This window comes from Chenopodium quinoa, unplaced genomic scaffold (assembly GCF_001683475.1).
Source record: "Chenopodium quinoa cultivar QQ74 unplaced genomic scaffold, ASM168347v1, whole genome shotgun sequence".
NCBI classification, from domain to species: domain Eukaryota; kingdom Viridiplantae; phylum Streptophyta; class Magnoliopsida; order Caryophyllales; family Amaranthaceae; genus Chenopodium; species Chenopodium quinoa.
The window spans coordinates 1,819,284-1,834,309 of NW_018743199.1; the positions used below are offsets into that span (position 1 = coordinate 1,819,284).

Consider the following 15,026-nt stretch of genomic DNA (forward strand, 5'->3'; position numbering starts at 1 on the left):
TCAGTTTTCGGTTTCAAAAAATAAATTGTTTATCGAGTTGTTTGGATTCGGGCTGTTAAATGGTTTTGGTTTGAAATTTGATAGTACTTACTAACCTTTTGCGTTCACAAGTTTTATATAAAGTCGTGAATCATTTCATATTTAGGCATCATATTATAAACAAATTCTCATTGATTTTATAAATACATATTATGTTATGTTTCAAGTTTAGTCATACTAATCTTATTAGTTTATTACGAAGTAGATTATAAGAGTTAGTGTATTAATGTATTATTGTTTTACAATTACGTTATTATATGCTTCTCATTTAATCATTTATATACTACGCGTAGTATCATAGTCATGATTTGATGAGTTCTTGTGAAATGGAAATTTGCAATTTGGTAATTCGATACTTGATTAGTCAACAAGACTGATAATTATGACTCGTTTATCATTAAATATTTTCATGAAATTATTATGAAGATATTACAAAGTACTTTGATTTGTATAATGAAAGAAAACAGTAATGACTAATTAACAAGGTAATATTGATTAGTTCAATCGATCATATGTACACATTTATTAACACATGGCATCTAACCATCTCATAGTTAAATATTTGTATCATCGTTATTCGTATGTATTAGTACAAAGTTATAGACTCATGAGTGATCTTTTTAAATTTATCTATTTATACATTTTATTAATATAACGTTTTTATAATTTTTACGTGTATGAAAATAAAGATATACTAGTAGATGTTTTAATACGTGTCTTGTGCACTGATCTCGATCAAATGGGGCAAAAAAATACTTAAGAATTGAGGGAATAATATTTTTGTAGATGAAAATTCAACACACAAACACACACGGATCACCACTCTCAACCATAGATTAAAAAATCAATGGTTAGATTCTTTCTCCCACAACATACACGGATCACCACTCTCAACCATAGATTAAAAAATCAATGATTAGATTCTTTCTCCCACAACACAAACAGATCACCATTCTGAACCATAGATTAAAAAATCAATGGTTAGATTTACATGAAACCTTTTTGAAACCCTTTCACTCTCACTCTCACTTTACCACTCTCACTCTATTCTCACGGGCTCACGGTGCCTCTCAGATCTCCCTCATACATTCATTCACGGCGGACTTTGAAGCTGCCAGAATACCAAACCTTGAAGTTGTCCTGATCTCCCTCTCTCTCATCGATGTTGTTGCTGCCCTAAATCTCCAAATTCAGGTATGGACTTGGGGTAGGTGGGTAGAAAATTATTTCATTTTATATTCAAGGCTGAATATAATTTTAGTTTATTTTTGGTTTAAGCATGGAAGGCCTGGCATGATGATTATGGAGTTTCCCATCTAGGATAACAGAGCAAACTAAGGGTTTTGACAATTGACATTCCAATAGAGTGTGACCAATGATGAACAGAAAACAACATCTTTAATCCATCACAGTGGGCAATGGGCAATGGCAATGATTGATGGCAATGGGCAATTGCAATGATCCCTCCCCATTCCCTCTTGAAATATTGAAATTTGGCCTGCTAGTAAAACATATGAGCATAACATGTGCCATATACAAAATCTAGCCATCATATATGTCATTGGCTATTCAATTTCCAGTTTCTTTTGCTCGTAGTTCTTGATAATGTGGCTCTCAAGAAAAATTGATAAGTTTGGAATATATGCTAAATATATTCTAAGATTTCTAATATTTAATCCATTTAATTATATAAAATTTTTTGTAAACGGTTCGATTTATAAGCAGTTTGGTTCATAAACGGTTCAGTTTATAACCAGTTCGTTTTAATCAGTTCGGTTTTTAAATAGTTCGGTGCAAACGGGTAGCAGTTTGCTAACGGTTCGGTGTAAGCGGTTTTTATGCCAGTTTAAACGGTTTCGGGTTGGAACCGGTTTCAGGTTAGATACGGTTCGGTTCTTTTTCGGTTCGGTTTTCTTTCAGTTCGGTTTATATTTGGTTCGGTTCTTAAATGGTTTAACATTACTCAGATTGGTTCGATTTCGGGTTTACTAAAATGCAGTTCGGGTCGGTTTTCGGTTTAAAAAAAAACGGTTTTTAATCGGTTCGATTTTCATTTGGGTCGGTTGAATTCGGACAGTTAAACGGTTTCGGTTTGAAATTTGACAGCAGTAAGGAAAACAATCCAAAACAAATGGAAATACAAAATTACAAGGTAGCTAAGTCAAACAACTAATAGTGTACTAAACTACTAAATAGTAGGTAAAATAATCCAGACATTTTTTATTATCTTAAAGAGCCCCTAAAAATCACAAACAATATATACAAGTGTATTTTTTAAAGTTAATCTACCTATTACCTCTGTTTCAATTTATTTATTTTTAATCATGAACGCTTTAATATTTTGAGATCTAGTTTTATCAGTACCACACCTTTATATTTAAAACAGCCGGTTTATGTCTATCTCAGAATTCTAAGAAATTGACACAATATATATATATATATATATATATATATATATATATATATATATATATATATATATATATATATATATATATATATATATATATGTTAAAATTTACTGGGTATGCTTCTACAAAGCACTCCATGTATTGGTAGAGAGTCTATTAAGTTAAGCAATAGTTACTTAGTTAGGGGCATGCGTGAAATCAAGGCCGGCCCTAAAATTCCGTCGGCTTATAAGTTGTCGCCACTAAGATTGTCGGATAATTAATGGGAACTAATTAAGATTAGCTAAGCTTAAAAAGTTGTACACAAAAACTGTTAATAATATAGGAGGAATAGAAGGGCTAAAAAGCCGAAAAGAAGAGTTTCTAAAAGTAAAATTATAAGATTTGTGGAACTTTCAAGTGGAATGGAAGAACCGCAATTGATGGGAAATTATTATGGGTCCAAGTCCAATTAAGGAAATCCAGCAATGCAACTTATATTAGTATTTTAATTAAGTGGGAAATAATAACGTTATTTAGTGGGTTTCTGAAGTTTTTGGGGGACCCTTTAAAACTAAAAGGATTTTTATGTATGCATGTACCCTTAATTTGGGAGGCAATACCACCTTAATGGCATGTTTAGTTGGTTAATTGGTGCCTAATTATTGATTTCTTGTCATTTGTATGGCCTTTTGAGTTATAAATTAATATTTAATCGTTGTTATAGTTTTGTATTTCTAAAGTGATTTTTTTTAAAGAAAACCATTAAGCATTTTATAATTGGTAAGTACTAAATAGAGCTTCTTTTTTTTTTTTTTTTTTTTTTTTTTTTTTTTTTTTAAGTTGGAGTACAATAAAGTATTTTTCTAGAAACTTTCAAAAAAAAAAAGTGTTTTTCTAGAAACAGATAAAGTCTTTTGTACTTGGTTGTTTCATTATTAGTTTTTATTCCAAAATGATCAGTCATAAAGATGATATAGTCTCATACTCTCATGACTCACATCATCATCATAAAGATTAAAAAAAAAATGACAAAGGAATTTTTAAAAATTTTCTAGATTAATGGAAGAAGTTTATACTTGTAAGTGCTATTCAAAAAATTTTATACTTGTAAGTTTTAAGGAGAATATACAAATTGAAATAAGTTTGAACTAGAATATTTAGTGCTTAAAGCATAAATATCATAATATGATTACGGGTATGTTCTCATTGACTGAACTGAGCTGAACTGAACTGAATTGAGCTGAACTGAGCTGAACTGAACTGAATTGAGCTGAACTGAACTGAATATTTTATAAGAGAAGGAAATTAGGATCTGAACTGAAGTGAACTGAACTGAGCTGAACTGAACTGAACTGAATTTCAACGTATGAGAATAGACCCGTAGTACCTATAATTATTAATTGTATCTAGACATCAAAAAATGAAACTCTTCCTTAATTTGATTATCATCTCTAGGCACCTTGATGCTTTTATCATGCATATGAAATAAAGGTATACTCCATACCAAAAATCCAAATTAAATAGTAGAAGTACATCAAATATAATAGATTTTTTTTTTTCATAATACCATTTTCTTACAAAAAATCTAGATTAAATAAGAGTAGCATAATCTATTTTGACAATATGCATCTTAATCCCCCACCTAACCAATTTGTACAAAGATGTGGGCATAAAGTTTCTTTGAAATATAAAGAGTGCCTAAAATAAAAAGAATGTGAATTTTTTTTCATGTTTTAAAATTATATGATGTACATTTCTTCTAATTTGAATACAATTCAATAATATATATAATACAAAGTATATGGTTCAGTTCTTTTATCGTATTAATTTCGAAGTAAGTACTTTCAATTCAAAAAGAAATACACAAACACACACCTTCAATATATATGTATTCAGCTTAAGAAAATTACAGATGTAATTTAATTTCCTCTTCCCTATTGATTGCACCACATTAATGTTGCATCAGTCAAAGATTAATTTCCACTCCAAGTCTACAAATGGCGAGTATAGACTTTGAGAATACAATTTATTAACTCTATACAATAAATTCTTGCCAAAAGTCATACTAGTACTTTGGTTATAACGGCTTTACTAATATCCCTATCAAAAAAACTTGAGTGAAAGCATGCACAATACACATGGAGAAGGAGGTGTTTTCACTCATGAAAAATCAATAAATAATGAAGTAGAAGATGTCATGAAATCACTAGTACTTGATTCTTCAATCGATTACAAAGGAAGGATTCCTCTTCGAGCTTCCACTGGCTCATGGAAAGCCTCTCTCTTCATCATAGGTAATTAACACGAAACCTTGATTACAATCGCACAAATTTGACTATTAACATTTTCAGTATACCATAATAAGTAATGTAACACAAAAAGTCGTATTTTTTCTAAACATATATTGAGACAAATCTAATGAAATCTCACATGCTACGATGTATGCCTTTCAAGTTTAATAACTATGCTACGCACTGATTACAACATGCAAATAAAATGGATGCAGCACTTGAGTTTAGTGAGAGGGTGAGTAACTTTGGGATATCAACAAGTTTGATAACATACATGACTAAAGTGATGCACAAAGACCTGAAAACAGCAGCCAACAGTGTGTATACATGGAATGGAGTTACAACAGTCATGCCTTTGTTTGGTGCTTTTCTTGCGGATGCTTACACCGGCCCCTATTCCATGATCCTCTTCTCTGCTATCCTCTATGTCCTGGCAAGTCATCAATTCAATTCTCTCATTTTTATTAATGAATTTTAATTTGCATGCATGTAAAAATTGAGTGATGATTGTGGCAGTAACACCTTTAAATTAAACTTTCAGCGTAACCCATGATAGGGGTTCGATTCCTACAAAGGTTATTGATTCTCGAGGGGTTGTGGCAATCTTAGATTTTTACCATTTATTCTATTGTTGGGAATTTCATCCCAAGTCCCACATGGAAAAAATAGCAAGGGAATGAGCTATTTATAAAGTGGTGCTCAATACACTAGTATAAGGCTTTTTGGGAAGGAGCCCAAAAACAAAACCGTGCGGGCTTGGCCCAAAGCGGACAATATTGTACTAGTGTGTGCATTAGCATGGTTCGGCGGCTTAACATCTAGGTTATATTTCTCTTCTCTAATGATCTAGTTTTAGAAGGGATAAATTGTAATGATTTAATAAGTTGTCTTAATAGAATTTCACTATTTAATCCTCTATTTCTTTCCTCATGTTCAGGGTTTAGGACTTTGTACAATGACTCAATATATTCCAAGCCTTAAACCCTGCAGCACAAGCACAACCTCAAATTCATGTGATCATGCTAGCAAGGTTCATAAGGTGGTCTTCTTCGTAGCGGCCTACCTCGTGGCTCTAGCAACGGGTGGTTATAAACCGTGCCTGGAGAGCTTTGGGGCAGACCAATTCGATGACAATCATTCGAAAGAAAGGAAGCAAAAGATGTCATTGGATATCTCACACTAACCATAACTATGGGAGTCACTGTCTTGGTGTTTGTTCTCGGTAGGCCATATTATCGTTACAAAATCGCCCATGGAAGCCCCTTTACCCCATTGTTGCACGTCTTAGTTGCTGCTAATACAAAGAGAAATTTGAACTGTCCTTCGGATTCTTCATTGTTGTATGAGGTTTACAATTCAGAGAAGCCTCAACAAGGACGGGTTTTAGGTCACACAAATAGGCTCAGGTAAATGCATAATTCAATATGTCGGGTTACAGCCTTGAGAGAACACTATACTAACCTTTGTATCTTTAAAAACAATGCAAAGTTCCGGGAATTTGCATTGTGTTCTCTACTTAAAACTCATTTGTGTAAATTTTCAATACAAATATACTATCTCTGTTACATATTATATGCAACAATTTGACTTAAAGTAGAGAGGAAAAATGTCTAATCGTTACAAGTAATATGTAATGGAGGTAGTACTAGTACTTATATTGAAAAGATTAATCAAAGTGTGGTTAAATGTATGTATGTAGATTTCTTGACAAGGCTGCTATAATCGAGGAAAATGAACACAATGGAGCGTCAACAAGGGAAAAACAAAGTCCATGGAGGCTAGCAACCGTAACACAAGTAGAGGAACTGAAACTTATAATAACTATGGTTCCTATATGGCTAACTTCTTTGGTGTTTGGCATAGGTATTGCGCAACTCTCAACTTTCTTCATCAAGCAAGGGGGCGAAATGAATAGGAGAGTTTTCAAACACTTTGAGATTCCAGCGGCTTCTGTGTATGCTCTAACAGCCGTAGGGATGTTCGCCTCAGTAGCCTTCTATGACAAGGTCCTCCTCCCATACTTGAGGCGAACCACAGGCAATGAGAGAGGCGTCGACATCCTTACAAGAATAGGTGTTGGCATGGTCTTTTTAAGCATAGCAATGATGATCTCAGCCTTGGTTGAGAGGAAACGGTTAAAGATGTTATTGCAAGGGAAAACAATGAGTGTAGTTTGGCTAGCGCCTCAATTCTTAGTTGCTGGTATAGGGGGCGGATTTTTCCCTAGTAGGAATGCAAGAGTTCTTCTATGACCAAGTTCCTGATTCGATGAGGAGTTTAGGGATGGCGTTTTACCTCAGTATACTCGGTGTTGGAAGCTTCCTTAGTAGCTTTTTAGTGACTATTGTGGATTATGTGACAGGGATGAAAGGTGGGAAGAAGTGGATAGGCAAGGATTTGAACCATAGTCGTGTTGATTATTTTTACTGGCTCTTGATGACCATAATTGTGTTGAACATGTGTGTTTTTGTGCTACTGGCTAAGAATTATAGGTACAAAAATGTTCACAATATTGTGGCTGTAAGTGATTCTTGTGATGGTGTGAGCACAGAGAAGAAAGTGGAGTTGGCTAGTGTCTAAAGAGAATTGTAGGTACTGTAATAGATACAAGAATGTAAGAAAATCACTCAAAAAAAAAGTGTAAGGAAGAGAAAATCAACTTACATACACTAAATTGAGCTATCATATTAAATACAAAGTATCATACTCTGCATAAATGAAGAGCTAAGTATATTTTACAATTTCAATTACATTCATAAATTCCTACAACAAATTAATGTAAATTTTACAGAGTAAAAACACAACATATAGAAATTGAGCTATCATATCAAATACAAAGTATCTCTACTAGAGCTGTCAATTCGGGTTTGGGTCGGGTAAGAGTGGGTTGGGAAACTCGGGTCGGGTCAATTCGGATTAATTCCATAACCTATGTGGGTCGGGTCAATTCGGATTAATTCCATAACCTATGAGGGTCGGGTTTGGGTTGGGTCATGCTTGAGTCGGGTCACGTCGGGTCATACTTCTTATCGGGTTTTGGTCGGGTTTAGGACGGGTTAATAACAGGTCGGGTTACATTCGGGTCGGATGAACAATAGGTCGGGTTTAATTCAGGTTTTCACGGTTTAAAACGGGTTAGGGTAATTCTCGGGTTCGAGTCGGGTTCGGTTCAAGTCAATAATTTGCGGGTTAGAATCAGGTCGGGTCATTCTCGGGTTCGATTCAAGTCAATAATTTGCGGGTTAGAATCAGGTCGGGTCATTCTCGGGTTTGAGTCGGGTTCGGTTCAAGTCAATAATTTGTGGATTATAATAAAATTGGGTCATTTTTCAAGTCGGCTTATTCTCGGGTTCAAGTCGGGTTCGGTTCAAGTCAATAATTTGCGGGTTATAATCAGGTTGGGTCATTTTCAAGTCGGGTCATTCTCCGATTCAAGTCGGATTATGTTCAAGTCAATAATTTGCAAGTTACAATCAGGTCGGGTCATTTCCAATTCAGTTCATATTCGGGTTCAACTAACCATAAATAGATAATTATCATTTTTATCAAGCTAATTATTTTCTTTGACTATAATATATATGACAATATATTAGGGAACTATATTCTATAATTTAGGAAGATAATTATCTCATTTGACCATACAACAAATATATACTATATTTAACTCTTAAATTTGAGGATGGTGCTCCTTTCTTTTGCTGGCCTGGATCGACTTGGTCTCCCTAGACAAATGTTTTGAACAACAATAATAAGGTGGTCTAAATTGCAATTAAGGTGATTGAAATCGGGTCATGAACAATTTAGGTTGAATTTAGGTCGGGTCAATAACAAGTCGTGTTAATTTTGAGTCAGGTTAGTAACAGATCGGGTTTGAATTTTCGGGTCGGATAATTAATAGGTCTAGTAAAATTCGGATCGGGTCAATAGCAAGTCGGGTTGAATTTGGGTCAGGTCAATAACAAGTCGGGTTGATTTCGGGTTGAGTTTGTAACATGTTGGGTTAAATTCAGGTCAGGTTAGGAACGAGTCGGGCTGAATTCAGGTCAGTTTAGTAACAAGTCGAGTTAAATTCGGGTTTTGACGGGTTAAAACGGGTTAGGGTCTATATCAGTTCAAGTCGGGTTCGGTGCAAGTTAATTAAATTAGACGTTGTAAATCGGTGAAAGTTGTAAAGTGGTAAATTGGTCGTGTAACAGCAAATTGGATGGTTCCACACAATAGGGTATTAAGGACCATGGTAAAATTTTTTGGCAAATTTTATTTCCAGGCAAAAAAAAGGCAAAAAATTCCAAAATTGAAGGCTAATATCCACGCATTTTGAGTAATTTTGGAGATTTTGGGGCTCGATGTCGAAAAGTCTTGAAATTCTATCGGATAAATCTTGGGGTCATATAATGCCAATTGGAACCATATATGATCATTATTTGTGATCATAAATGTTCGTGGTAGGCTTGAATTAATGAAATCGGTGCAAGTTTTAAATCGGTAAATTGGTCAGTTAACAGCAAATTGGATGGTTCCACACACCCAATTGGACTCCCGGAATGTATTAGGGACCATGGTAAACATTTCGGCAATTTTTATTTCCGGGCGAAAAAAAAGTCAAAAAATTCCAAAATTGAAGGCTAATATCCACGAAAAATTTTGTAGGTTTTGGGGCCCAGTGTAGAAAAGTCTTGATATTTTAGGGGATACATCTCAGGGTCATATAATGCCGTTTGGAACCATATATGATCATTATATGTTGTCATAAATGTTCGTAGTAGGCTTGAATTAATGAAATCCGTGCAAGTTGTAAATCGGTAAATTGGCCGTTTAAAAGCAAATTGGATGGTTCCACCAACCCAATTGGACTCCCGGAGGGTACTAGGGACAATGGTAAACATTTCGGCAATTTTTATTTTCGGGCGAAAAAAAGTCAAAAATTACAAAATTGAAGGCTAATATCCACGCTTTTGAATAATTTAGAGGATTCGGGACCCGGTGTCGAAAAGTCTTGAAATTATAGGGATATATCTTGGGGTCATATAATGTCGTTTGGAGCCATTTATGATCATTATATGTTGTCATAAATGTTTATGGTAGGCTTGATTTAATGAAATCAGTGCGAATTGTAAACCGATAAATTGGCCGTGTAAAGGCAAATTGGATAGTTCAACCCACCCAATTGGACTCCAAGAGGGTATTAGGGACCATGGTAAAAATTTCGGCAATTTTTATTTCCAGGCGAAAAAAAGTCAAAAAATTCCAAAATTGAAGGCATATTATATCCACACTTTTTGAGAAATTTTGGAGGTTTTGGGGCTCGGTGTCAAAAAGCCTTGAGATTTTAGGGAATACATCTCGGGGTCATATAATGACGTTTGGAACCATATATGATCATTATATGTTGTCATAAATGTTCGTGGTAGGCTTGATTTAATGAAATCGGTGCAAGTTATAAACCGTTAAATAGGTCGTTTAAAGGCAAATTGGATGGTTCCACCCACCCAATTGGACTCCCGAAAAGTATAAGGGACCATGGTAAACATTTTAGCAATTATTATTGTCGGGCGAAAAAAGTCTAAAAAATCCAAAAATAAAGGCTAATATCCACGGTTTTTGAGAAATTTTGGAGGTTTTGGGGCCCGGTATCGAAAAGTCTTGATATTCTAGGGAATACATCTCAGGGTCATATAATGTCGTTTTGACCATATGTAATCATTATTTGTTATCATAAATGTTCGTGGTAGGCTTGAGTTGATGAAACCGGTGCAAGTTGTAAACCGGTAAATTGCCCGTTTAAAGGCAAATTAGATGGTTTCACCCACCCAATTGGACTACCGGAGGGTATTAAGGACCATGGTAAACATTTCAACATTTTTTTTTATTTTCCAGCGAAATAAAGTCAAAATTTTCCAAAATTGAAGGCTAATGTCCACAATTTTTGAGAAATTTTGGAAGTTTCGGGGCCCCTATTCGAGAAGTCTTGAGAATTTTTAGAATATATATGAGGGTCATATAATGCCGTTTGGAACCATATATGATCAATATATGTTGTCATAGATGTTCGTGTAGGCTTGAGTTAATGAAATCGGTGTAAATTGTAAACCGGTAAATTGACCGTTTAAAGGCAAATTGGATGGTTTCACCTACCCAATTGGACTACAGAGGGTATTAAGGATCATGGTAAATATTTATGCTATTTTTATTTTTGGGCGAAAAAAGTCAAAAACTTCCAAAATTGAAGGCTAATGTCCATGATTTTTGAGAAATTTTGTAGGTTTCATGGCCCGGTGTCGAAAAGTCTTGAGAATTTAAGGAATACATATGGGGGTCATATAATGTCGTTTGGAACCATTTATGATCATAATATGTTGTCATATATGTTCGTGTAGGCTTTAGTTAATGAAATCGGTGCAAGTTGTAAACCGATAAATTGGTCGTTTAAAGGAAAATTGGATGGTTCCACTCACCCAATTGGACTCACGGAGGGTATTAAGGACCACAATAAACAATTCGTCAATTTTTATTTTCGGGCGAAAAAAGTCAAAAAAATTCCAAAATTGAAAGCTAAGATCCACGTTTTTTTAGAAATTTTGCAAGTTTTGAGGCCTGGTGTCGAAAAGAATTTAAATTTTAGGAAATACATCTCGGGGTCATATAATTCCGTTTAGAACCATTTATATTGTCATAAATGTTCGTGGTAGGCTTGATTTAATGAAATCAATGCAAGTTGTAAACCGGTAAATTGACCGTTTAAAGACAATTTGGATAGTTCAACCCACCCAATTGGACTCCCGGAGGGTATTGGGAACCATGGTAAAAATTTTGGCAATTTTTATTTGTGGGCGAAAAAAAGTCAAAAAATTCAAAAACTGAATGCTTATATATCCACGCTTTTTGAGTTTGGAGGTTTCTGGTCAATGTGTCGAAAAGTCTTGAGATTTTAAAGTACACGTCTCGGGGTCATATAATGACGTTTGGAACCATATATGATCATTATATGTTGTCATAAATGTTCGTGGTAGGCTTGAATTAATGAAATCGATGCAAATTGTAAATCAATAAATTGGCATTTTAAAGGCAAATTGAATTGTTCCACCAACCCAATTGGAATCCCGGAGGGTATTAGTAACCATAGCAAACATTTCGGCAATTTATATTTCCGGGCGAAAAGAAGTCGAAAATTTTCAAAATTGAAGTCTAATATCCACAGTTTTTGGGAAATTTTAAAGGTTTCGGGGCCCGATGTCGAAAACTCTTGAAATTCTAGGGGATATATCTCGTGGTCAAATAATGTCGTTTGGATCCATATATGATCATTATTTTTTGTCTTAAATGTTTGTGGTAGGCTTGAATTAATGAAATCAGTGCAAGTTGTAAACAGGTAAATTGGATGGTTCCACCCACTCAATTGGACTCTCGGAGGGTATTAGGGACCATGGTAAACATTTCGTCAATATTTATTTCCAGGCAAAATAAAGTCAAAAATTCCAAAATTGAAGTCTAATATCTACGCTTTTTGAGAAATTTTGGAGGTTTCGGGGCATGTTAGCGAAAAGAATCGAGATTTTAGGGATACATCTCAGGGCATATAATGTCGTTTGGAATCATATATAATCATTAAATGTTGTCATAAATGTTCGTGGTAGGCTTGAATTAATGAAATAGGTGCAAGTTGTAAATCGGTAAATTGGTCGTTTATAGGCAAATTGGTTGGTTCCACCTACCCAATTGGACTCCCGGAGGGTATTGGGGACCATGGTAAATATTTCGTCAATTTTTATTTTCGGGCTAAAAAAAGTAAAAAAAAAAAAAAAATCAAAAACAGTAGGCTAATTATCCACGCTTTTTATGAAATTTTGGAGTCCTTGCGGCCCGGCGTCTAAAAATCTTAAAATTTATAGGGAATAAATCTCGTGGTCATATAATGTCCTTTGGACCCATATATGATCATTATTTGTTGTCGTAAATGTTCGTGTTAGGCTTTAATTAATGAAATCGTTGCAAGTTATAAACCGGTAAATTGGTCGTTTAAAGGAAAATTGATGGTTCCACACACCCAATTGGAATCCCAGGAGGTATTAGGGACTGGTAAACATTTCGATAATTTCTTTTTCCGTGAGAAAAAAAGTCAAAAAATTCCAAAATTAAAGACTAATATCCACACTTTTTGAGAAATTTTGGAGTTTTCGGGGCCCGGTGTCGAAAAGTCTTGAAATTATAGGGGATATATCTCAAGGTCATATAATGCCGTTTAAAACCATATATGATCATTATATGTTGTCATAAATGTTCGTGGTAAGCTTGAAGTAATGAAATCGGTGCAAGTTGTAATTCAGTAAATTGACCGTATAAAGGCAAATTGGATCGTTCCACCCACCAAATTGGACTTCTAGAGGATACAAGGGATCATGGTAAATATTTCAGTAATTTTTATTTCAGGGTGAAAAAAGGTCGAAAAATTCTAAAATTGAAGGCTAATATCCACGCTTTTTGAGAAATTTTGGAGATTTCAAGGCCCAATTGCAAAAAGAATCGAAAATTTAAGGGATACATCTCGGGATCATATAATGTCGTTTGGAATCATATATAATCATTATATGCTGTCAAAAATGATCATGGTATGTTTGAGTTAATGAAATCGGTGTAAGTTGTTTACCGGTAAATTGACCGTTTAAAGGCAAATTGGATGGTTCCATCCACCCAATTGGACTCTCGAAGGTATTAGGGGTCATGGTAAACAATTCGGGAATTTTTATTTCTGGGCGCAAAAAAGTAAAATAATTCCAAAATTGAAGGCTAATATCCACACTTTTTTAGAAATTTTGAAGTCTTCGTGGCCAGGTGTTGAAAAGTCTTGAAATTCTAAGGAATACATCATGGGGTCATATAATGTCTTTTGGAACCATATATGCTCATTATTTGTTGTCATTAATGTTCGTGGTAGGCTTGAATTAATGAAATCGGTGCAAGTTGTAAACCGGTAAATTGGTCGTTTAAATTCATATAGGATGGTTCCACCCACCCAAGTAAACTCTCGAAGGATATTAGGGACCATGGTAAAAATTTCGGCAATTTTTATTCACGGGCGAAAAAAATAAAAATATTCCAAAATTAAGGCTAATATCCACGCTTTTTGAGAAATTTTTGAAGTTTCGGGGCCCGGTGTCGAAAAGCCTTTAGATTATAGGGGATACATCTCGGGGTCATATAATGCCATTTGGTACCATATATGATCATTATATGTTGTCATAAATGTTTGTGGTGGACTTGAGTTAATGGAATCGGCCCAAGTTGTAAACTAGTAAATTGGTCGTTTAAAGGCAAATTGTATGGTTTCATCCACCGAATTGGACTACTAGAGGGTATTAAGGATCGTGGTAAATATTTCGGCAAATTTATTTTCGGGCGATAAAAAGTCAAAATTTTCCAAAATTGAAGGCTAATGTCCACAATTTTTGAGAAATTTTGGAGGTTTCGAGGCCCGGTGTCAAAAAGTCTTGAGAATAGGAATACATATGGGGGTCATATAATGCCGTTTGAAACCATATATGATCATTATATGTTGTCATATATGTTCGTGGTAGGCTTGAGTTAATGAAATCGGTGCAAATTGTAAACCAGTAAATTGGCCGTTTAAAGACAAATTGGATGGTTCCACCCACCCAATTGGACTCCCGGAGGGTATTAGAGACCATGGTAAACTTTTCGGCAATTTTTATTTTCGGGCGAAAAAAGTCAAAAAAAAAATTCCAAAATTGAAGGCTAATATCCACGCTTATTGAGAAATTTTGAATGTTTCGAGGCCCGGTGTCGAAAAACATTGAGATTTTAGGGGGATACATCTCGGGGTCATATAATGCTGTTTGGAACCATATATGATCATTATATGTTGTCATAAATATTCGTGATAGGTTTGAGTTAATGAAATCGGTGCGAGTTGTAAACCTGTAAATTGGTTGTTTAAAGGCAAAGTAGATGGTTCCACCCAGGCAATTGGACTTCCGAAGAGTATTAGAGACCGGTAAACATTTCTATTCTACCATTTTTTTTTCTCTACCAATGGTTAACCATTCACAACTAACCATGAAATGTCAAATGAAACAAAATGAAATTGGTAAAAGTGCCTATATGTCACTTTCTTCATTGTCTATTACCGATTACCGTTTGTAAATGTTTAGAACCTGCAAAACATAACAAGGAAAACAATCCAAAACAGATTGAAACCCAAAGTTCCAAGGTATTCATGTACCCTAATTTTTATTTTTATTTTATTGTAATTTACTAATTTTTTGTACAATTATTAATTAATTGTACT

At 34.6% G+C, this 15,026-nt stretch overlaps 1 pseudogene; it reads left to right on the forward strand.

Moving 5' to 3' along the window:
• The first annotated feature begins 4,928 nt into the window (after positions 1 to 4,928).
• LOC110733692 lies at positions 4,929 to 7,366 on the forward strand (annotated as a pseudogene).
• The last annotated feature ends 7,660 nt before the right edge of the window (positions 7,367 to 15,026 follow it).